At 36.0% G+C, this 23,110-nt stretch overlaps 1 protein-coding gene and 1 long non-coding RNA gene across 8 annotated transcripts in view; one reads left to right on the forward strand and one right to left on the reverse strand.

Annotated features, from left to right (window-relative positions):
- The window catches only part of PCCA (propionyl-CoA carboxylase subunit alpha), a 462,660-nt gene that overhangs the window by 105,873 nt on the left and 333,677 nt on the right, over positions 1-23,110 (reverse strand). The gene's annotated exons all lie outside the window — the stretch shown is intronic.
- LOC140607885 (uncharacterized) overlaps positions 1-23,110 on the forward strand; it is a 67,582-nt gene that overhangs the window by 37,000 nt on the left and 7,472 nt on the right. The window contains exon 3 of the long non-coding RNA XR_012009806.1: positions 1,843-1,891. This is a non-coding gene — a long non-coding RNA (uncharacterized lncRNA). The remainder of the gene's footprint in view (positions 1-1,842; positions 1,892-23,110) is intronic.

Raw genomic sequence — 23,110 nt, forward strand, 5'->3', positions numbered from 1 at the left:
AAAAGACTAGCAATATAAAAATTTATAGAGAAGACAACAAACATGGAGGAGGGAGAAATGGGATTCAAAGAATATACAAAAGACGTTTTCAAAAAGGTTTATAAAGAAGAAAGAATAAATACAAATTCAAAGACATGACAGAGTAAAACTTTTCAAAATGAATAAAACCTTGAATTTGTAGGATGATGTTATTTACAGAACTTTTAAGAATAAAGAGAGTTATGTGGAGATTTAGGCAAAATTAAGAAATCAGGCACAAGCAAGCAAAAACCTCAGGTCAGCCTTATTTCTCAAGGACAAAACTGATACATAAGACCACAGAGGAATGTGGTCCAAGTACTAAAAAGAAAAATGTTGCCCCCCAATTTTATACCCAGCCAAGATGTCCTTAAAGTATATCATATAAACACATCTTGTAGCATATAGAAGAACTTAACACCCTTTCTTTAAAAAGGAGGCATCTCTCTACAAATTGGTATGAAACCACACCCAAGAAATTGATAGCATTAATCATTTGTTAAGGAAAAAAAAAAACCTCTAAGTGCATTTTGTAAATGTACAGAATATCTCTAGGAAAATATATAAGAGGAGAGGAGGGGTTGAGGGACAGGGATGGAAGGGAGGCTTGCTTTTTACTGTAAATCTATTCATACTATTTAAACTTTGTTCTGTATATGTTATATATTAAAAACTATAAAGGTGAGGAGAAGTAAAAGGATCTATTTTCCTCTCTCATGGTATCATGAAGTCAATATTTACTTTATACCTTTCACTAATGGGCACACAACACATAACAGCTATTCTTCTAAAACTTCATTTTGGTTAAGACACAAATATTCATTTCAATTTCTCTGGTCATAGATGTCTTGATTTCATTTCCAGCACCCAATTTTGCAATGTATTTTAGACAAACCCTCTGTATCAACTCTTCCTAATCTGAAAAGGAGGCACCTGCATGAGCAATGCTGAAGATCTCATTTAGGCTAAAACTCTATGGTTTTATGGTTGCAAAGCCCTTTTATTTAAGATACACTTACTATTTCTGATATGGCAAATTCCAACATTCGAAAGGAACTTTGTTTTGCTCAGGGATAGGAAATTTTTAAGACCTTTCCTTTGACAAATAATAAAAATTAACAAATTAATTCAAATTCTGTGTGGGAATTTAAAAAAAACAGACCAATAATAAAATGACAAATGACATAATACTCTGGGGTACAAATAAAATTTCATACCTTTGAGGCAGACAGTATCACGGAAATGTTCTAAGCACTATGAAAATACTAAACTACTTTAAATTATTTTAAAACTATATTTAAAAAACAACCCAAAGACACAACATCTTTGTTTAGAAACCCTAACCCAGATATACAGATTTCATGTATTTAGTTTAAATAGACCTAGGACTCAAGTGCATCAAATCTACATTAATTATCACATGAATTCTGACCCACACTCTTGGCAGATGACCCCCTCTTTTCTTTACCCAAATTGAAGCCACAAGACATCAGTCCTCTTATTTTTTGGCATCATTGAACCATCTTTCCTTTACTGATATCTCACACACTGACTGCTTCCTCTGCCTCTGTGCACGTACAGGACTCCTATATTTTCACAGATGGGGAGTTGACCCACTATGCCCTCCAACCACCAAACTGCTTCTTTCCTTTATTTCTCTGATAGGCTCTAGAACAAGTGTTCGGTACCTTTTCTCCTACTGTGTAACTTTTTCTCATAACCTTCTACAATCTGGCTGCTAAAACAGTATTCTGAAAGTTCACAAATCTTCTTTAGCAATTATATACTCTTTTCTTAATTCTCATTACTGTTTACTCCTCACAGGAAGAAAGAACTCTCAGGAGGAGGTGATATTTATGACGAGGTCTGAAAAGTGAGTAGAAATTAGTTGGTAGCAGTGGGTGGGCGGTAATATCCAGAGGAAATATCCCAGAGGGAATTTCATGTAAAAAGTCCCAGAGGCAAAAAAGAGTTTACTCCTGTAACCAAGGTGCCAAGGACAAAAAACCAAGGTAAGCATGGTAGCCAGTTGGGGGGAAATGGGAAAACTGAAGGATTCCAATTTGAGAGTAACATCATCAACTTGGTCTTTTTTAAAGATCGGTCAGGCTACAGCTTGGAGAATGAATGAGACGAAACAAAAACGAAAACTATAGTAGTCTAGACAGCTGGTAGTGGGGAGAAGCAGGATACTCAGGAGTAGTATAAATTGGGGAAGGAAAGTAAAAAGTGTGAATAGAGACGTCATGAAATAGTCATGAAGAAAAGAGAGATGAGCTTATCAGAAAACCAGAAAAACTACCACCCAGTGTTGAATGCTCAGCCACAGCAGGACGTCATGCACAATCTGCTTCTGGTGTATAGTTTTCCCCAGCAATGCTTAGGTACCTTGCGTGTTGTAGCCATAAAGAAACTGGCTAAGTTCATCTAAGTTTGAGAATAATGGAAGAACAAAGGGGTTGAGGAAGTTGAGGGTATATGTAAGCAAAATACTACAATTATAGGCCAGGGTATCTAAGCTGGATAAAGAATAGAAAAACAGGAATGGGATCCATGGATGGAGAGAAAATATAAGGACTAATGGTTATACTGAGGCAGAGAGATAGACCATGAACTGGTTGCTGGCCTTCAAATGCACAGGAGGGACCTTAGAAGTTGCCAAGAGGGAAGGGAGGTAGTGATATAGCCAGGTGATATGAACTTCAAAGAACAAGGGTTTTCCAAGAGGGAGGGGAACATGGCCTAGAACAGTACTAGAGGAAAAAACAGTCTTACTTCCCATCTCAGAAGGGCATGTATTATGGGAGAAAAACAACCACCAGGTTTCTGTGGAGGCAAGTAAGTGGCAGAATATTCAGAGAAAATGTCTGAGAATACAGGGCAGTTTGTTGACAACAAAGCAAGAGACAGAGGGCACAGTGGGAAGGGGAGAGAGGAAGGGGACAGATGATGTTGAAGAGTGTGGATGACTAGGGAGGCTTTCCAATGGCCCAGCTTCCCTCCACAACAATCCCACTTGCACCTGCTCCTCCCTCTCACCTGGACTACTGCAATAAACTAGTCTTCCAAGTGTATTTTTCTGGATCTCCAATTGGTTCTTCTCACTACAGGCAGAATAGTCTCTGGTAAACATAAACCTGATCACTTATAAAATTAGAAAGAAAGGGGGTAAAAACTATGAGAATGACCAAATAAAGGTCCTGACTGCTTTTGGAAAGTGTAAACTCCAAAAAAGATGTGTAATACTGCAACCTTCAGTACGTGAACATCATCTCAGCATTCTATAATCATTAAAGATTACACTCTATTTAAAGTATTGATATTTAAAGTTCAAATTAAACAGAGAAAGGCTATGCAACCCATCTTAACACACCATTTTCTGCAAAGATGCCCCCACCTAAAGAGGATTACTTAAGTTACTCATAAGAATGTTTATGATGTTTAAAACCACCCTCCAAAAACATGATTCTTTCTTACTTCAAGAAAGCATTTTCTCATATATAACAATCTACTGGTAACTTTGTACTTCATTAAAAGCATTTAATTGCATTTGTGGTACAAATAATGTTGATGTGGAATATTTTCCATGAGTTGTTTGGAACATTCAATTTTCCTATCTACGTAACCATAAGGGAAAAAGAAAGTGCACACCCAAAATTAATTTGACATTTGAGAGAGATTACTTACATCCTTTACCATTAAAAAACAAAAAAAGGCACTTCCTCAGAGGTACCTCATGACACAGTTAAAATGTTGTAACTCCATTTGCAATAACCACCTGCTAAATGAGTTTTTTCAACAGTAGGAATGAAAAACTTACAAAACAAAGTATTTGCCAAAAAGGTTTTCCAGAAATAATAAAAATTTGGGAAAATACAGGCTGTAAAAAGAGTTTCTGATTCACCATACAATTCTTCTTATTTTGTTATACACAAATTCTTTTTTGTCATGAAGTGTTAAAATTAGCATTGTGCAGAATTAGATCTAAGATAAAAATCAAGGTATTCATTCCACTACTTTAAAAAGACTTTTATCACATATTTTGCTTCTATTTCTGAAAACAATATGAATGATAAAAAAGATCTGTTGATCAAGCTATAACTACTTTTCAGAAAAGAATAATTAGTGTCTGCTCATTAGACTTTCATAGCACATCTTAAAAATTATCAGTTTGCACAAAATATGGAAAAAGATGTGCAGTTTTCTGATTTGACTAGGCTGGAAAGGATCCTAGAAAAGCATATTCCAACCCAACCCTCTCCTCCTCCTATTGCACGTATAAGGAAATTAAAGAAACATATAAATTATGGAAGCAAGAGAGGCAATTATCCTACAATTCTCAGAGTATTTCACTGAAATCCACATGTCAAAAGCAAAAGTAACACTTATAATCTAAATACTAAGGTATAATGCTTCTCTATGGCAGATACTCTCTGCTTATTTGTACCTTGAAAGAAGACTATTCTAGAGATAAAGATGCTTATTGATTCTTTTTGGTTTTTATCTCTTAATTACTGCTAACAAAAATATGATTATTTAACTGTATATCAAATTGATGAGGTATGTCCAACATTCCCTAATAACAAAGGAATCTATAGGCCATGCAGTTAACTACATGGGGATATTACCACCATCTACCATCATCATAGCTCACTGACTTCTTCTACATACACTGAGTCTAAATATGTGAAACACAAACAAGTTTTTTTTTAAAAAAAAATTCTGTAGTTGCAATGTTGACAATAAGAAACATAACTTTCCTAAAATTTAGGTCTAATAACTTTGCTAACTTACTTGCTTTAATTTCTCAGGTAAAACATGATAAAAATAACTCAGACATTTTTATTAAATTATAATTCCTAACATTCTAATATAAACTACAGCACAATCTTAATTAGTTCTTAATATGATATAACAAATGTAGGTTTTCTTTATCCTGCTTTCCTATTTACTAAAATACTTCTTCCAAAATATAGTCATGATACCTCTACTCCCCTTCCAGAGGGAAATGAGATGCTAGTTTTCTGAAGACAAAAGGAAACAACCATTTTTCTTAAGTTTCTTCTTTACCACCATCGCCTTGGAAACAGTCTTTTACTTCTCTCCCAAAAAGATATGTAATAATGACAAAAACATCAAAGGGATTAGACACCATGATGGTGAAGATCTGTTAATCTGTCACAAAAGATTATATTAAATATGCATGTGTTATAAATGTAATTAAATATATCTCAAAGGATGTGAATTGCAAAAAACGAATTTTAGGTACTCATCTACAATCAGCCAGGTTAACTAGTTTCTCTTTAATTATCGCCTCATTAATTGATCAGTCACAACTGTAATTTCAGTCATATGGTTTAAAAAAAATCCTGCATTATTTTGCCTACATTTTAATTATAGTAGTAATTTTTTTGGATTGGTGTGATAAGGTCATTCTCTGCAGATAATACTGTAAATTATATCATGCTTAAGGAATAACTGTAAGTAGATGGGTTTAACATAATGAGCAAGCAAAATTGCCTTTACTTCTCCTACCAAATCTACCAAATCAAGATGGAATCTTGCGTTTTCACTGTAGTTTTGTCAAGAGTCAGTATGTCTATATTTGAACCTCAGGTTCACAAGCTGCCTAACTGCTTGTGCCTCTGTTCTCACATTTTAGATCTGTGCTCACAGAGTGGTTATGAGGAACAAAGTCAAGCACTTAGAACAGTACCAGGCATGTAATTAGCCCTCAGCAAATGCTGGCTGTTGGTGAACGTTCAGTAGAGTGATACTATGTCCTCCCCCCACAATGATGACTGTTCTGGATCTATTTTTCAACAGGCCTGCTTTTGCTTGTTCTTCCATTAATACCTCCTCCATTTTTATCCTTTTTTTTTTTAATTTTTATTTATTTATGATAGTCACACAGAGAGAGAGAGAGAGAGGCAGAGACATAGGCAGAGGGAGAAGCAGGCTCCATGCACTGGAAGCCCAACGTGGGATTCGATCCCGGGTCTCCAGGATTGCGCCCTGGGCCAAAGGCAGGCGCCAAACCGCTGCGCCACCCAGGGATCCCTTTTATCCTTTTAATTTCATCTCATTTCTACTAGCATCTCTTTTGCTTTTCCTCTGTATTTCACTACCACAGCCCCCCACAATGAAATCCCAGAACCTTAGATGCTGGTTCACCCACACAAGACCTAAGTGGGCTACACTACTTTCACGGTAACCTCTAAGTCCTCCTTCCTCCTACATTCCCATATGCTGCAACTGCGACGTGCCATTTCCTAATCCCACCTCCTTTATCTACCCTACCCGGGACTATGCATTCTGGTTCTAGCTTTAGGCACACAAGCTACCCTAATAGCTCATTTCTCAAGGCCAATAACAAATATATTTGATATTCTATGTTCCTACCTACCAAGGATTACTCCTGGTTCTGCACTCTCTTCTTAACTTCTGTGGCCATTGATAATATTATTCCTAATACATTATAAAGATATTTATTATGTCTTTCTTGTACTGTAATACCAATAACATATATATGATAGTCTTATGTTTGAATTTTAAAACTGTAATACCAAATTTACTGCCAAAAAATTAGTATGTATTTTATGTCCTTAAAACTTCATGTGAATTATAGATCTAATAATAGAATATTTTATAAGCATGAACAAGAAAATATTTGTTGGAATGCCTGGATGGCTCAGTGGTTGAGCATCTGCCTTTGGCCCAGGGCATGATCCCGGAATCCAGGATGGAGTCCCACATCAGGCTCCTTGCAGGGAGCCTGCTTCTCCCTCAGCCTATGTCTCTGCCTCTCTCTCTTGCTGTGTCTCTCATGAATAGATAAATAAAAATCTTAAAAAAAGAAAACTTTTTGTCATGGTAAGGAGTGAGATACTGGAATTAATGCCCAAGAACTATTCACCACATCCATCCAGTGAATAAATTAACAACCAACCTTATACTCTTTAAGACCAAATTATATCTCAAGAAAAACCCTAGTAAATCTATTCATTAAGTTGATCATAATTTTTTTTAAAAACACACTTGGAATGAGTTGATAGGATAGCTTATAACAAACTGACATAACCGTACTAGTATGAGATAAGGTTTACCAGTTACCAGTATTTTTTCATTGCTTCTAATGGGAAAATGGTAAAGTCAGTTTCTATCATTTTAATGAATGGTCTGGGAAAATATTTCCTTTTACTCTGTTCCTTTTTTTGTGAAGTAATTTCGAATGTATATAAAAACTGGGGTGCCTGGGTAGCTCAGTCAGTTAAGCATCTCACTCTTGATTTCAGCTCTGGTCATAATCTCAGGGTAGTGGGGATCCCTAGGTGGTTCAGCGGTTGAGCGCCTGCCTTCGGCCCAGGGCGTGATCCTGGAGTCCCAGGATCAAGTCCTACATCAGACTCCCTGCATGCAGCCCGCTTCTCCCTCTGCCTGTGTCTCTGCCTCTCTCGCTCTCTTTCTCTGTGTCTCTCATGAATAAATAAATAAAATCTTAAAAAAAAAATAATCTCAGGGTAGTGAGATCAAGCCCCACATCAGGCTCTATACTCAACAGAGAGTCTGCTGGAGATCTTTCTCCCTCCCTCTTTGCCCCTTCCCCCACTAGTTTTCTCTCTCTAAAAATAAAATCTTTTAAAAAAATGTACAGAAAAACTGCAGCAACAGTACATCAAGTTCAGATTCCCTATTTGTTATTAATTTTTGCCAGTTAATAATTTTGCCAGTTATGATGTTCCACTGCCTCCATTCCTAAGTACAGAGATGCCCTCTGTACAGTACCCCTCTGTACAGTACAACAAGCAAAATCAGTGCATTAATACTGATTCATTATTTTTTTTAAAGATTCCTGCAGGGAGCCCAATATGGGACTCGATCCCAGAACTCCAGGATCACACCCTGGGCTGAAGGTGGCACTAAACCGCTGAGCCACCCAGGCTGCCCGATTTCATATAGTCTTAATGCATGTCATTCAGATAAATAGCTTTTATCTTACATTGCTGATCACTGACAACGTAGTGCTAATTCAAAACTCCCCAGGACAGCTTTTGGTAAGACTAATAAAGCAACTTTTAAGTATTTTTATATGCAACGATGTGGATGGAACTAGAGGGTATTATGCAAAGTGAAATCAGTCAGTCAGAGAAAGACAAATACCACACGATTTCACTCACATGCATAATTTAAGAAATAGAACAGATGAAAACAGGGGAAGGAAAGGAAAAATAAAATAAGACAAAAAGAGAGAGGGAGGCAAACCACAAGACACTCTTAACTACACGGGACAAACTGAGGGTTGTTGGAAGGGAGGTAGGTGGGGGGAAGGGGTAACTGGGAAATGGGTGCTAAGGCAGGCACTCGATGTCATGAGCACTGGGTGTTATATGCAATGGATGAATCCCTAAATTCCACCCTTGAAACTAATAATACACTATATGTTAACTAAATTAAATTTAAATAAAAAATTTAAAAGATATTTTTAGTCATAATGTCCTATGAAGTGTTGATAATACTTGTATTTAAAAGTTCTCATGTGCTTAGAGTAGCAGATTAAAGTTATTCCAACTATATAAAAAAAACTCCATTACGTCCTTTTAGGATACAAAATCTACACAGGAACTAGTATATCAGAATGAACAACCCATTCCCCCCACACACATACACATACATTTAACATAGCTCATTTACAAAAAGTGAGAAAGAATTTTTTTCTTTTTTATTTTTTTAACTTTTATTCATTTATGATAGTCACACACAGAGAGAGAGAGAGGCAGAGACATAGGCAGAGGGAGAAGCAGGCTCCATGCACTGGGAGCCCGACGTGGGATTTGATCCCGGGTCTCCAGGATCACGCCCTGGGCCAAAGGCAGGCGCTAAACCGCTGCGCCACCCAGGGATCCCAAGAATTTCAAATGAAATTAAAAATGCCACTTAAAAAAATGCCACTTAAAATTCTATCCCATTTCTAGGGTTTCATTTTCATGTCCATACAAATAAAATTATCTATTCAAGTTGTTAGATTAATCCTTTTCATTCTGATGACTGCGAACAAAGTAAGACCATTCTATTATTTCTAAAACTGCTCCCAAACTGAAAGGAGAAGAAAACTGGCACTTTTCCAGGAGCCTTGAAAAGGGGCATGGCTAATGTAATATATCAGTTTGGGTAGCAGTTACCAGAAATAACATACCTATCATGGCCAGAGAGAAAGCTAACAAGTAAAGAAGACTGGACACTGATGAGGAATAGCTCAAGAAATTAATGAGCAAACTGTATTCATTCTTGAAGACGTCCAGAGATACAAACTGAAACAGAAATAGTGACATATTTATATTTTAATTACTTAGAAAGCTATAAAAAAACTGGTGCAGCCACTCTGGAAAACTGTGTGGAGGTTCCTCAAAGAGGTAGAAATAGATCTGCCCTACGACCCAGCAATTGCACTGCTGGGGATTTACCCCAAAGATACAGATGCAGTGAAATGCCGGGACACCTGCACCCCGATGTTTATAGTAGCAATGTCCACAATAGCCAAACTGTGGAAGGAGCCTCAGTGTCCATCGAAAGATGAATGGATAAAGAAGATGTGGTCTATGTATACAATGGAATATTCCTCAGCCATTAGAAACGACAAATACCATTTGCTTCGATGTGGATGGAACTGGAGGGTATTATGCTGAGTGAAATAAGTCAATCGGAGAAGGACAAACATTATATGGTCTCCTTCATTTGGGGAATATAAAAAATAGTGAAAAGGAATAAAGGGGAAAGGAGAAAAAATAAGTGGGATATATCAGAAAGGGAGACAGAACATAAAAGACTCCTAACTCCGGGAAACGAACTAGGGGTGGTGGAGGGGGAGGTGGGCAGGGGTGGGGGTGACTGGGTGACGGGCACTGAGGTGGGCACTTGACGGGATGAGCATTGGGTGTTATTCTATATGTTGACAAATTGAACACCAATAAAAAATAAATTTATTTTTAAAAAAATAAAAAAAAAACATTTCAAGCAATGATACTTTGAAACAAGGATCAACTCAAATCAATTCTCAGGACAGATCAGATGCATGGAAAAAAGCCACAAGAGTATGAAAAATCTTGGTTTCTCTACCTCTTATAGCCAAGGATTGACATTTCAAACAGCTTCTAAAAGTTTACTATAACTGGAACATAATAAATCTCAAGGGGACTTGGATCAATAGCAGAGTACAAAATTTACATAAAGTACTCATCTGTTAACCAGTAGACAGAAGGGTTACAGTAACTGTTTGCAGTACTGAACTCCCCAGCAGAAGCCTTGAGCCAGCATCCCTCCTAAACATCCCTTTGGAAAAGGGCCCTTCGAACCAAATAAGATTGGACTTGATTTTTTAATATAGGTAATTCTAAATTATTATGGGTGGGGAGTAGACCAAAAATACAGAGAAATATCTATATAACCAAACATAAGCTAAACAGTATAGTCATGCCTTCTCCTAACTCAACTAAAGAAAAATACTTTCTTTATGGAAAATATTTCTACAGAAAAAAACACACATCATTAACTCTAGTGTAAAAAAGCTAAGATCAATCATTACAGAAAAACTAAAATTATTAACCCTTCTGTGAGGGGTGAAGTAGGAACAGGCATAAAGATCCAGTCCAGTGACTACAAATTCTACACAATCATTGCTTTCTTTTTTTTTTTTTTTTGTATATTTTATTGGAGTTCAATTTGCCAACATATAACACTCAGTGCTCATCCCATCAAGTGCCCCCGTCAGTGCCCATCACCCAGTCACCCCATCCCCCCACCCACCTCCCACAGTCATTGCTTTCAATGAAGAAACTGTCTTTAGAAAGCTCCTATTAAAATCCACACTGTCTCGAAATTAACTCATTTGTACACGAGCACGCATATTAGTTCATTAGGTTATGCAACTTTCGCTTTAGAGGAGTCATTTTTGATAAAAGGATCTGGGAAAATTTTTTAAAAGCAGGTACTGGGAAGGAACTGGGAAGTACAGAAGTCCTTACAAAAGTAGAGGGTGAGGTCACAAGCATATTAAAGAAAGAAAACAACAATCCCGTTATGGAAAATTTCAAATATATACACCAACAGCAAGAACAGCTTAATAACCCTCATAGTTCCAGCACCTTAGTTCAAAACTTGTCCACTTATTAAGCCAATCTTGTCTCACATATATCCCCACTGATTCCCCTAGCCTGCTCCATGACTATTTAGAAGCAAATCCCAGGCTTCTTGTTCTTTCATCCATAAATTCAATGAGTATTTTTTCTTAAGTTGAGTCTAAAGTACTATGACATGCATGAAGTTTTTGGCAACAAATCAATCAAAAAAATAATTTAATATTCAGTAACAACAGTTATCTCCTTTTTCTTCCACACATCCATTTTGGTTTCTTTGAGCCTGAGAAGGGAGGGAAAGGTGGAGAGCGGGCAGTGGAGCAGGCAGCTGTAAAAGGTTACCTGAAAAATAATCAGTAATCACACACACTGCATATTGTGCTTTCTATAATTTTTATTCACTGAAGGATGAGGTCAGAATGAAGTGTTCCCGTTAGCCTGGGTCACAAAAGTAATTCAAGATGCATATAAAAATGCTTATTATCATTCAAGTTCTCTAAACTCATTCAACCATTCAGCCCTTTGCTTTTTGATAAGACTGCCAACAACTATGCCAATTAGTGTCAATTGCGATGTTAGATTTCATAGCATCCGCACCTGCCTACCAGTTAGCTTTAGTAAGCAAAAAGAAGTGACCAGTGATTACAAGTTTCAGCAACACTAAACTCTCTGTTTCTTCATGAACACTGGCAGCTCTACAAATTCACCATTCGGCTTTTTTTTTTTTTTTTTAAATATATATTTGGCAGATTAGCTTCTATAGAGGACTTCTTATATTTTTGGAAAGAGAGTAGGTTTAGCCATTATATTTTAAACTATAACAGTAATATTTTTTTTAAAAACCTGCAGTTTCATAACTAGGGAGAATCTAATTTATAATAAATCTAGTGAATTATATATTTACTTAAAAATTTCACAAATGCTAAGTTAATGCACATCATTTAAACAAGTGGTTATTTTTTTTAAATCACCTATTCATATCTTAAATGAGTGTTCTCACTTTAGAACAAGATTTTTGAATTCAAATTTGTCTTTTTAAATTTGTCAAATATTAAAGCACATATAAAAGAGCAAAGTGTAATTAACATGGAAGAAAGCATGAACTTCTGAAATCTGATATATATCGTCATATTAATTAAAGTATATATTTCATCTATCCTTTGTAAATTTTAATTGTTCATAATTTAAACGCATGCAATACTTCTGAAATATCCAGAACAAAATATAATCGTTATTTTATCCTCAGATCAAAATGCTTCACTTTGGTTTGTTATAATTAATAGCATAGTATTTTTAAAAATTTCACAACTGATTTCATAGTATTTTTAAAAATTTCACAAATTGCATGTAGCTGATGAAAGCTACTGGAAGTAATATAGTGGTTAAAGACAAAGTGCATTACTAAAGAGAAATAAAAATTGCATGTCAATATCTAAAAGTATGGGAGATGTTTATAGTGTAGCACATTCTATCTAGTGTCATTACTTAAATTGCTACTTTTCCTCAACAATCTATTCTCCAGCTCTAGCAAGTAAAACAAATGGTAATTTTACCTGCCAAATTTGGCATAAAAAGGGACAAGCAACTTCATTAACAGAACAATGCTTTCAATATGATTTTTTCCCTTTTTCCACCCAGTGCCAAATAGTAGAACAATTCAAATCAAGAAATCTAAGCAATTACCTCCTCTTGTTGAAGTTTTACATGGTTGAATAAGCAAATGATACTAGAATGCTAGCAAGAATATCCTCCCTCCCATAAGTTAGTATATGTCTTCTACTGTGGCTTAATGCCAAGCTAGTATGCTATACTCAACAAAAAGGAAACACTTCCCCCATTGAGATAAAATTCTCAAGGTGTGGTACAGTGTGGTGTGATAGGGATATAGGACCATTTAAAACCAATGGAATAGAATAAACCTAGGAGATTTGATTTAGATTAAACTTTTAGTTAAAACATCCATTAATGGATGGAAAAATCCAACCAGTAGTGTGGACTTAAACAGAACAGACCTTTCCTCAATCTTTGATAAACTAATGGAACACCACACCCACTGCCAGCAATCTTGCCAATCACGATCAGCTCTCAGACTTCCTTGGTGTTTTTAGTAGCTGGCTATAAACCAAATCATAAATTTCTATAAATTCTGTTTCAAATCTGATCACAAAAACAGCAAGCAACAACTCTTCTATTAATAATGCTGAACTTGTATACTTAAAGAGATAAATTGAAGCTAGTTCTCAAGTAACCATCCCTAGATTTAAAAGCTAAACATAAGCATTTTTGTCCAACTGGGTAAATTTGGTAACTAAATACAAATTTGTCTATGGTTATTTACAACAGAGCATTGTGCTGTGTTTAATCTCCAGCTGGTTCCCTTGCTCTTGTTCCATATGATGACCATGCATCACACATCTAAACACAGTCAGCGGTCTTTATAAAAAGCCAAGTAACAAAATAGGGCAACAGCAATACATAACTATCATCATACTGGCATGATAAATATGGCTGAGAGCAATTAGATCCATGAGGAGTCATGCTCAGTCATTTACACTAAATTTTAAAATTTCAAGCAGTATCTATTTTGGAGGGGATTCAAAGACTAGTTAAAAACAAAAAGCATCGTTTATTTTATAATTTCCTTCTTAGAAGTAAAATACCTTAAAACAAAACACTGGATCGGAATAGAAGCTCCAATGGTGAGAATACCCAGATTATGAATCCCCTTTGGCTATCTTTGAGCGGTCTAACATTTGTTACTTGTTCACAAAAATTAAGACTAAATTAAAGGGAACACACAATGAGTGCCCACTATCAATTAGATATTTTAATAAACACTAAACTCACTGAATTCTCAGAGCAATCAATCCTACAACAGAGGTTTTTAATCACATTTTATAGAAGACAAATCTGAGGCTTGGAGGAGTTAAAATAACTGCTCAGGGCTTCAAACTAGCTAAGTAGCATATCCAAACCTAGGATGATCTGATTACATCTCACCTGAGCCCATTTAGGAATTTGTAGATAAAGTCATTTGGAGGGACAATGCAACAGCAAGAGTCGATTTTTTTTTTTTTTTTTCTGCAAAGAATGGTTACTATAACCATTCTTTGGTATGGCAATTCCATGATGTCTGGAGTTTTAAACAAACATCAGTATAGTGTCTACTTGAGAAGAAAACAGCTCTACATGGAGAAGGTAGAGATTTCCCAAAGAGTCTGATCCCTTCAGCCCTGCAATTTAACAGTATAAGCATGCCCCCCCCCCGGGGGGGGTGATGGGAAGGAGGGAGGAACTGCAGGATTCATGTGATTTCAAACCACAAAGTGACTGGAGGGAGGGTAGGGACCACAGCCAGCAGCTCATGAGCCTCACTTGACAAAATTTCCCCAAGATGATTCACCAAGCAGTGAGGGGATTACCCTACAACAACGCTCCAGGTACTCTATTCTAGCCTCAAAAAGAGCTTCATAAAACAAATGAATAATATAATTCCAACCAAGAATATTAGAATCTTAGAATATGAACAAGTCTTGCCAATGTGAGTGTACAATTATTTTTAGTCTTATTTTTAAAGCTTTTCACACATTTCTCATACAATGGAAAAGAACTGCTGTAATGTAAAAGTTACTTTAGATTCTTTTCAATAGCACATACTGTATATTTGGGAGGAGGAGGGAAATGGTTTCTCAAGTGCCTACTACATGCCAGACACTGTACTAGAAACTTTACATACATTTATTTCATTTGATTTTTACAAAACCCTGGAGAACATTAACCCTATGCTATACATGAGAAAACAAAGGCTCAGAAAAGAGAAGTTACTTCCACTGATTTTATAGCCAGCAGTTCCAGGACTGAGTACATACTAAAGTCTATCTGACTTTTGGCCTTTATGTTTTCCTGAGTACCAGGGCCTATCTCAGAGTGGGTGAGGGATACTCCCTGAGTCTTCTCAAGGTTACACAACTGCTAAGTGGCTAGTAATAAGGTTTATCTGTCTTCAAAAACTGTTGCTTTAAATGCAATGTTACATTATTAATCCTCCACCACCCACCTACTTACCTACCCCCAAACTAAACCTGTTAGTAAATACTGACAGTTAATTTTTATAACTGAAGATAATGGAGAAAGAATATGATTGCCTGTTTCCCTATATCCAATGTGACTGATTTTTCTTTTTTTTTCCTGATATTTCTTTTTTATAAGATGGCCCAGTATGCAGATGAGAAAACGTGATTACTTATTAACTTCAAATGTTACATATAGGATCCCCTAACAAGTTGTCTTGCAAATTGATATAAAAGAAAATTCACAATGTTCTGTCCCTTGTGTTTGACATTTTATATTCTTACCAAGATTTTTAGAACATTTGTAGGAAATAAAGACTGTGAAATGATGTAACACTGTACTAAGGCAGAACAATTAAAAGAACACCTTAAATAAATTATATCAATAAAAATTTTAAACCTTAAATTTACTAAATTTAATGATATATTCCTGATTCACATGTCCATAATTCTAATACTAGGATTTCCCTCAACATAGTGACAAGTCACAAAACATGTAACGAAGAACACAGAGATCAATTCCCAACAATACTGTTAGCCCTTTGGTGAAGTCCCTTTCTGACTTATGCCAGCATAGCTCCAAAATATATTTTTTTAAATTGTTTATTAAAGGCTTTTTTTTTTTAAAGATTTTATTTATTTATTCATGAGAGCCAGAGAGAGAGAGAGAGACAGACAGACAGACAGACAGACACAGGTAGAGGGAGAAGCAGGCTCCAATGCAGGGAGCCCGACGTGGGACTAGATCCTGGGTCTTCAGGATCTGGCCCTGGGCCAAAGGCAGCATTAAACTGCTGAGCCACCCGGGCGGCCCTTATTAAAGGCTTTTTTAATCTTTTTTTCACATCTTCAACAGTGATACATCTCTGACCATTAGTGTTAAAAACTGGCAGTTATGTACCGCTAAGTCCAGTGACTAACATGGGAAAGATCAGTTATGGCAAAGCAACTAGGCAGAAATACAAGCCTGAGAGCTACAGATTCTTGGGTGGAATACTGAAATAACAAGACACCAAAAGAATTTGTGGGATATACTGCTATGTATTTTTCAGTGTGATCTGAGGCTATGGGACAATTTTAAGCTTGAATCATCTAAATTAATTTTGTCTTTCCATAAAAAGAAAAAAGTAGTAAGAAGTTAGAGTTTTTTTTTTGGTTTTTTTTTTTAGGATTTTTTTTTCTAACAAATCAGGATGTTTGTTATATGAAGAAAAACTTTTAGAGATGCAAACCTGTGCCCATGAGTAAACAGACCAAAACTTCCTGAAGCATTTCATCCTAGATACAATGAATGACCAGGATTCTGGGAGGGGTCACAAACCCCTGAAATGTAATTAGAATTGTGGGCACAGAAGATAAAAGCTGCCTTGATGATGAAGCATGCCAGACCCTAGACACACGAGCTGAAGAAAGAGAAGAAAGACCATCATTTTCAGGGGAAATCCAAGTAGCTAGTCTAATGAAAATGTAAAGATTTAGGGATAATTTTTTAAAGACCCCCAAATGGTACTAGTAGGATATAGTTTTTTAAGTATATAATTATACTATGGAAAATATGTTTTGATCCTCTCAGCAGATTTACTGAAAGTATATCATGAGCCATGCACTGTAGGGAAAGTAAATCAAAACACTATTTGAATTATAGCAACCCTTATTAGTTTGATTTGCTCTGCTCTTGTGGTTCATATTATAAGCTTCTGAAACAAATGCCCTGTTAACACATTTACTGGTTCTCACCTTATGCTGGCATTCAAATTTCGGGCCTAGAGAATTATTCTCCAAGTTTACACCATAATTTTGGTTCATGCCTCCCGTAAGCAAAATATGCAAACACACAGCTGCTCAAATAGTCTGGCTGAACAACATCTATTCCACAGATCCCAGACTTCTACCAATAACCAGCACTGATACAAAAGGAATCTTAGTGAAGAAAGCTATGTTTTCTTAATAATAACAGTTGTATAAACAGAAGGTCTTCTCAGTTAAAGGGAAACCAACATCAAACAGCAGTAAAACATAGAACCCTAAAGCCCTCTGTCTTTGAAGAAGCCTGTTTGAAGCGAGGTGTTTCTAGTTATGGGTGAATGAAATGAGAATTCAGTTGCAACCAGCGGACACCCAGTCCCAGGAAGGGCTAATTAGATCCATCTGAGAAGCACGTCTAAAACTGCCTCACACATTTCAAAGGCAGGCACCAGTCTGCCTTCTGCAGAGACATCAAAACCCTCAGTCACAAATGACGCACATCGGGACTCTATGACAATATTATTTTTATGGACTACAAAGCTCCATAAAAGTAATGTTACGAGTTTACATGATTTCATTACTGAAAAATCAGAGTTAAGGCAGAATATTTTATTTCTATCTGAAATTTCTTTCTGGCCTCTGACTCTATTTTTGTACATCTTTCATAAGACCTCAAAAACAGAGGAGATACATCAATATTTCAAGTGTTTCAAATATTTGTGGGCTGGAAGTAGTTAAAAAGTTCATTAAAAAATTAGCCATAGCTGCACAGTTAACTTTTTTACTGGGGAAAAAACAGGCTTTTGATGTTAAGACTATTGAATAGTTAATAAAAGCCAGCAGAAGCAGCTCAAAAGTTTAAACACTTGTTGGTTTGACAAAAATATTCCATTTAACAGCCATAATTTGGACTACAAAGTGGTAGAAGAAAGTTATATTCAGATTAGGAATATTATCCCAACAGAATAAAGCAGTCTCAGTGTCTATCCTACCAAGCCTTTTTAAATTTCTGTACTTGGTTATGGCGAGCTCATATAATCCTATTAAGCAATCACACCTTTTTTCTTAAGGAACACTATAGAATGTAATGGTAGGCAACAACCTCTCTAAATAGAAAAAATTTAGTACTTCAACTTTTTTGGTTAGTTTTCTCAAAACTAATGCCATCCTCATATTCATTAAACTTGAGTTTCTTCTCACTATAGAGAACCCAATATAAAGAGAAGGACTAGCCATTAGGAGACCTGGGGCTTCTGACTTTGCTCATGTAATAATCTTAGGTAAGGCCCTCAGCCTTCTGGGCTTGATATGCACTCTGATATAGACAAGGAGGTGGCCTAGGGGAGTCAAAGACTTATAACTTCTGGAAAACAGTATGGAGGTTCCTCAAAAAATTAAAAATAGAACTACCGTGATCCCTGGGTGGCGCAGCGCTTTAGCGCCTGCCTTTGGCACAGGGCACGATCCTGGAGACCCGGGATCGAGTCCCATGTCGGGCTCCCGGTGCATGGAGCCTGCTTCTCCCTCTGCCTGTGTCTCTGCCTCTCTCTCTCTCTCTCTTTGTGTGTGACTATCATAAATAAATAAAAATTAAAAAAAAAAAATAGAACTACCACATGATCCAGCAACTCCACTTCTAGGTATTTATCTGAAGAAAATGAAAACACTAACTCAAAAAACCTGTACTTCCATGTTCATTATAGCATCATTCACAATAACCAAGATATGGAAACAACCTAAGTGTTCACCAATGGGTGAGTGGATAAAGAAAGTGTGAAGCATGCACACACATGCAGAGAGGAATATTATTCAGCCATAAAAAGAGGTAAATCCTGCTATTTGCCATGACATGATGGCATGCATTATGACCTTGATGCATTATGCTAAATGAAATAAATGCATTGATGCATTGACCATTATGCTAAATGAAATAAATCAGAGAAAGGCAAATACTATCAGATCTCACTTATATGTGGAACTTAACAAAGTGAAACAAGACAAAATACCACATACACAAACTCATAGATACAAAAAATGGATGGATGCTTGCCAGAGTTAGGTGAAATGGGAGAGGGGGTCAAAAGGTAATAACTTGCAGTTGTAAAATAAATAAGCTATGGGGATGCAATGTACAGCATAGTGACTACAGTTAATACTGTACCACATTTCAAGTTACACAAGAAAAAAAATTGTAATTACATATGATGATAGATGTTAACTAGACTTACTATTGTGATCACTTCACATTAGTATATACAAAAATGGAATCATTGTTATATACCAGAAAGTAATGTCAATTATATCTCAAAAAGTAATTAAAACAAATAAATTCCATGCTCAATCCAGAATTTTTATTTATAAGTATGTATGTATGTATGTTTTTTTTTTTTAAGATTTTATTTATTTATTCATGAGAGACACAGAGAGAGAGAGAGGCAGAGACACAAGCAGAGGGAGAAACAGGCCCTATGCAGGGAGCCTGACATAGGACTTGATCCCGGGTCTCCAAGATCATGCCCTGGGCTGAAGGCGGTGCTAAACCGCTGAGCCACCCAGGCTGCCCTGTATGTATGCATTTATGAGAGACAGAGAGAGAGAGAGAGAGAGAGAGAGAGAGAGAGAGAGGCAGAGACACGGCAGAGGGAGAAGCAGGCTCCCTGTGGGGAGCCTGACCTGTGACTCAATCCCAGGACCCCATGATCATGCCCTAAGCCAAAGGCAAATGCTCAACTGCTGAACCACCCCAGCATCCCAATCCAGAATTATTTGAAGTTAGGCAGTGAAGATAAGCAGAGCGAAAAGAATACTTCTGTCCACAGGAATAAGGGGAAAGGCAGTCATTGTACAGTGAGCCGAACAGAGCAAAGCTAGCCCGCAGAACAGTGTGGCCCTCCACACCAGTCTGAGGGAAATCAGCTAATGCCATGCTTTGATTTACTGCATCTCAGTCCACAGACACTAAGAATAAGCATGCTAGTTTATTACAAGTCTCTGAACTTTAAGAATAATCACAATAAAGACCATGTAAGCTGGTTTCTGGAAAAACAATAAGAAGTTTTATGAAATATTATGCAGTTACTTTATTTTTTAATATCTGAAATCTCAGTTGGAGATAGGATCTTTAAGACTCTAACATAATAACATTTCAGAAAAGCCAAGAAATTCTTATAACCACTAAAATTCTGTGATTTTTTTCCTTCAAATACGAACCTATGCAAACACTAAATGGATTGTTGAGAATCCTACTTATAGCTGTTTACATAACAGAAATATGCTAATGCCCCACTTCTGTACTACCTTCTTTGCCCCAAGAAAATTTGGGGCATACCATGACAGTTTAACTGTAAGACTTCAAGTCAAAGGACATTACATAGCAGAGAATAAATTTCTGGAAACAAATACATACTGCTATTATTACTGAAAGAAAAAACTATTAAAGAAAAAAAATTTTTTTAAATAGTATCTAAATACTGACATTATTATCCAATTTAAAATACTGCCTGGAATTGTATACTTAAGAATTTGCATTCAGTAATAGTTATCACCCACAAACAGCACTGATCCTAGTATTAAAAAACATCAGTTACACAAACTCTTACTGAGGCTTACCAGAGGGGAAGTGGGCGAGGGGATGGGCTAATGATGGGGCTTAAGGAGCCCACTTGTCAAGTATATTTAAGTACACCTGAAACTAATATTACACTGGGTGTGTAATATTAACTGGAATTTAAATAAAAACTTGGAAAAAATGTCAGTTACAGGAGAAAGTATAAATTTAATTCATATGGGTACCACTTATAGTGCTGGAAAATATTAGGTATAAAATTTAGAATAGCTGAATGAAAATCAAATTTAAAATGACTTACTAAATTCCAAACAATAAAGCATGATACAATGTACTAACATGCTCATTGCACAGCTTTAAATGTATTCAATGTTATTAATCATTTATAACTAAATTAATGAGGTACGCAAAATTAGTAAACAAATGTGGTTATAAGAGTTGTTAGAAGTTGGGAATATCACTCAGTAGGCTACAGAATTTAGGTAGGCAGGTGACATATCTGAGTGGGCCAGCTGCCCTCCTGTTATAGTAACATGACACTTGACATGATTTCTTCTTTCTCAAATGAAGCCATATCCTGGGCTCTGCAGCTTCCACAGTCGATTAATCTCTTGGTATCATTCAAGCTATTGATTTTTATCGATGTCCAAATATTAATTTGAGCTTGTTTTAATGCTTATTCTTTTCTAATCACAAAGTTGAAACTAATCAGCTTGAATGTTCCCTAAATTTGTTTTGTAAGAAACTGAAATCAGGGATACCTGGATGGCCCAGTGGTTGAGCATCTGCCTTTGGCTGAGGTTGTGATCCCAAGGTCCTGGAATCAAGTCCCGCATTGAGCCTGCTTCTCTACCTGCTGCTTTCTCTCATGAATAAATAAAATCTTTACAAGAAAGAAAAGAAAAGAAAAGAAAAGAAAAGAAAAGAAAAGAAAAGAAAAGAAAAGAAAAGAAAAGAAAAGAAAAGAAAAGAAAAGAAAGAAAAGAAAAGAAAAGAAAAGAAAAGAGAAAAGAAAAAAAGAAAGAAAGAAAAGAAAAGAAAGAAAAGAAAGAAAGAAAGAAAGAAAGAAAGAAAGAAAGAAAAGAAAAGAAAAGAAAAGAAAAGAAAAGAAAAGAAAAGAAAAGAAAAGAAAAGAAAAGAAAAGAAAAGAAAGAAATTAAGAAGAACCATGTTCTTCCTGGTGAATGGCAAATGTCTTCTAAATTGCTTTTTTTTTTAAATAAAAATAAATAAATTGCTTTTGTTGTGGGACACCTGGGTGGCTCAGCGGTTGAGGGCCCACCTTTGGCCCAGGGCATAATCTTGGAGTCCCAGGATAGAGTCCCACATCAGGCTCCCAGCAGGGAGCCTGTTACTCCCTCTGCCTACATCTCTGCCTCTCTCATGAATAAATAAAATCTTTTCTAAATAAATAAATAAATTACTTTTGTTGCTTAAAAAAAAAAACACTTCATATTATTTTGCTTTTCCTGAGACCCTGAGGAAATTTGAAGTATTATCAGAATATATTAATCAAACTCTTTGTATCCTAAACATTTTCTTAGCAATTTTATAAATCTAAATATATTTCATTTTTTGATTTGTCCTAAAAATGATTATATAACATTCTGTAAAAATGTCCTCCACATTGGTAAAGTCAGAATACAACACTTATCAAAAGTTAACCTCTTATGTTGCAATGACCTTTGCTAATGACTTCACTGAAAATATAATGAAATATAAAAGTCAAAGATATATATACTTTTCTAAGATTTTCAAAACTGTCAATCAAAATATGCAATGGATATTTTTCCTGCATCTAACCTACTCATAAAAATGTTTTATTTCTTCAAAAGCACACTATGGTATAGTAAGCAACTTTCTTTTCAACAAAACTAAATGTTTTTCCTCCCAACTGGTATCTTGTGAAGTAGTGTCAAGTCCATTCTCCTTCATGTGGGCATACAGTAGGACCATACCTCCCATCAACTAAAGCCGAGGGTAGAGTCACATGATTTGCTTTTGCCAATAGAATGAGCAAAAGGATGTAGGCTGAAATTACAAGAACTAGTCCATGATTCCCATGCTCCTTTTTTTCCTTTGTTGGAGCAACTAACAACATGGCATCTTGAGTCTCACAGTGAGGATGCACTCCCAGCAGACACAGAATGGACATCTGATATGCATAAAAAACAAGTCCAAGTTCCATAATTTTAGGGTGGTTGTTAATGTAGGATGATAGTCCAGCTGATCCTAACAGATACATAAAGCTATATTCTGAGTGATGTTGCATCAGTAATGTGTATTTTTCTTTTTTGGTTTCCAGCAAAGTCCAATATAAGACAACAAAAGCAAACAAGAGCCACCTAATGGTATATTAAGATTTATCTGAATCTGTAACAAGTGTCAGTAACATTAAAATGGTCCTTTAGAAAATGATCTTTTAGAAAACAACCCATCATTCTTAGCCTAAAGGGCAGATTGAATCTTGGCAGTTAAAATTTAGTATAGAAAACAAAAATTCACTTTTGTTGCTGATAAAATTTTTTAAAAAGATTTTTCTGCCTATTTACTATATACCTGAGTATAATAAACAAGAAAAA

This window comes from Canis lupus, chromosome 17, assembly GCF_048164855.1.
Source record: "Canis lupus baileyi chromosome 17, mCanLup2.hap1, whole genome shotgun sequence".
NCBI lineage: Eukaryota > Metazoa > Chordata > Mammalia > Carnivora > Canidae > Canis > Canis lupus.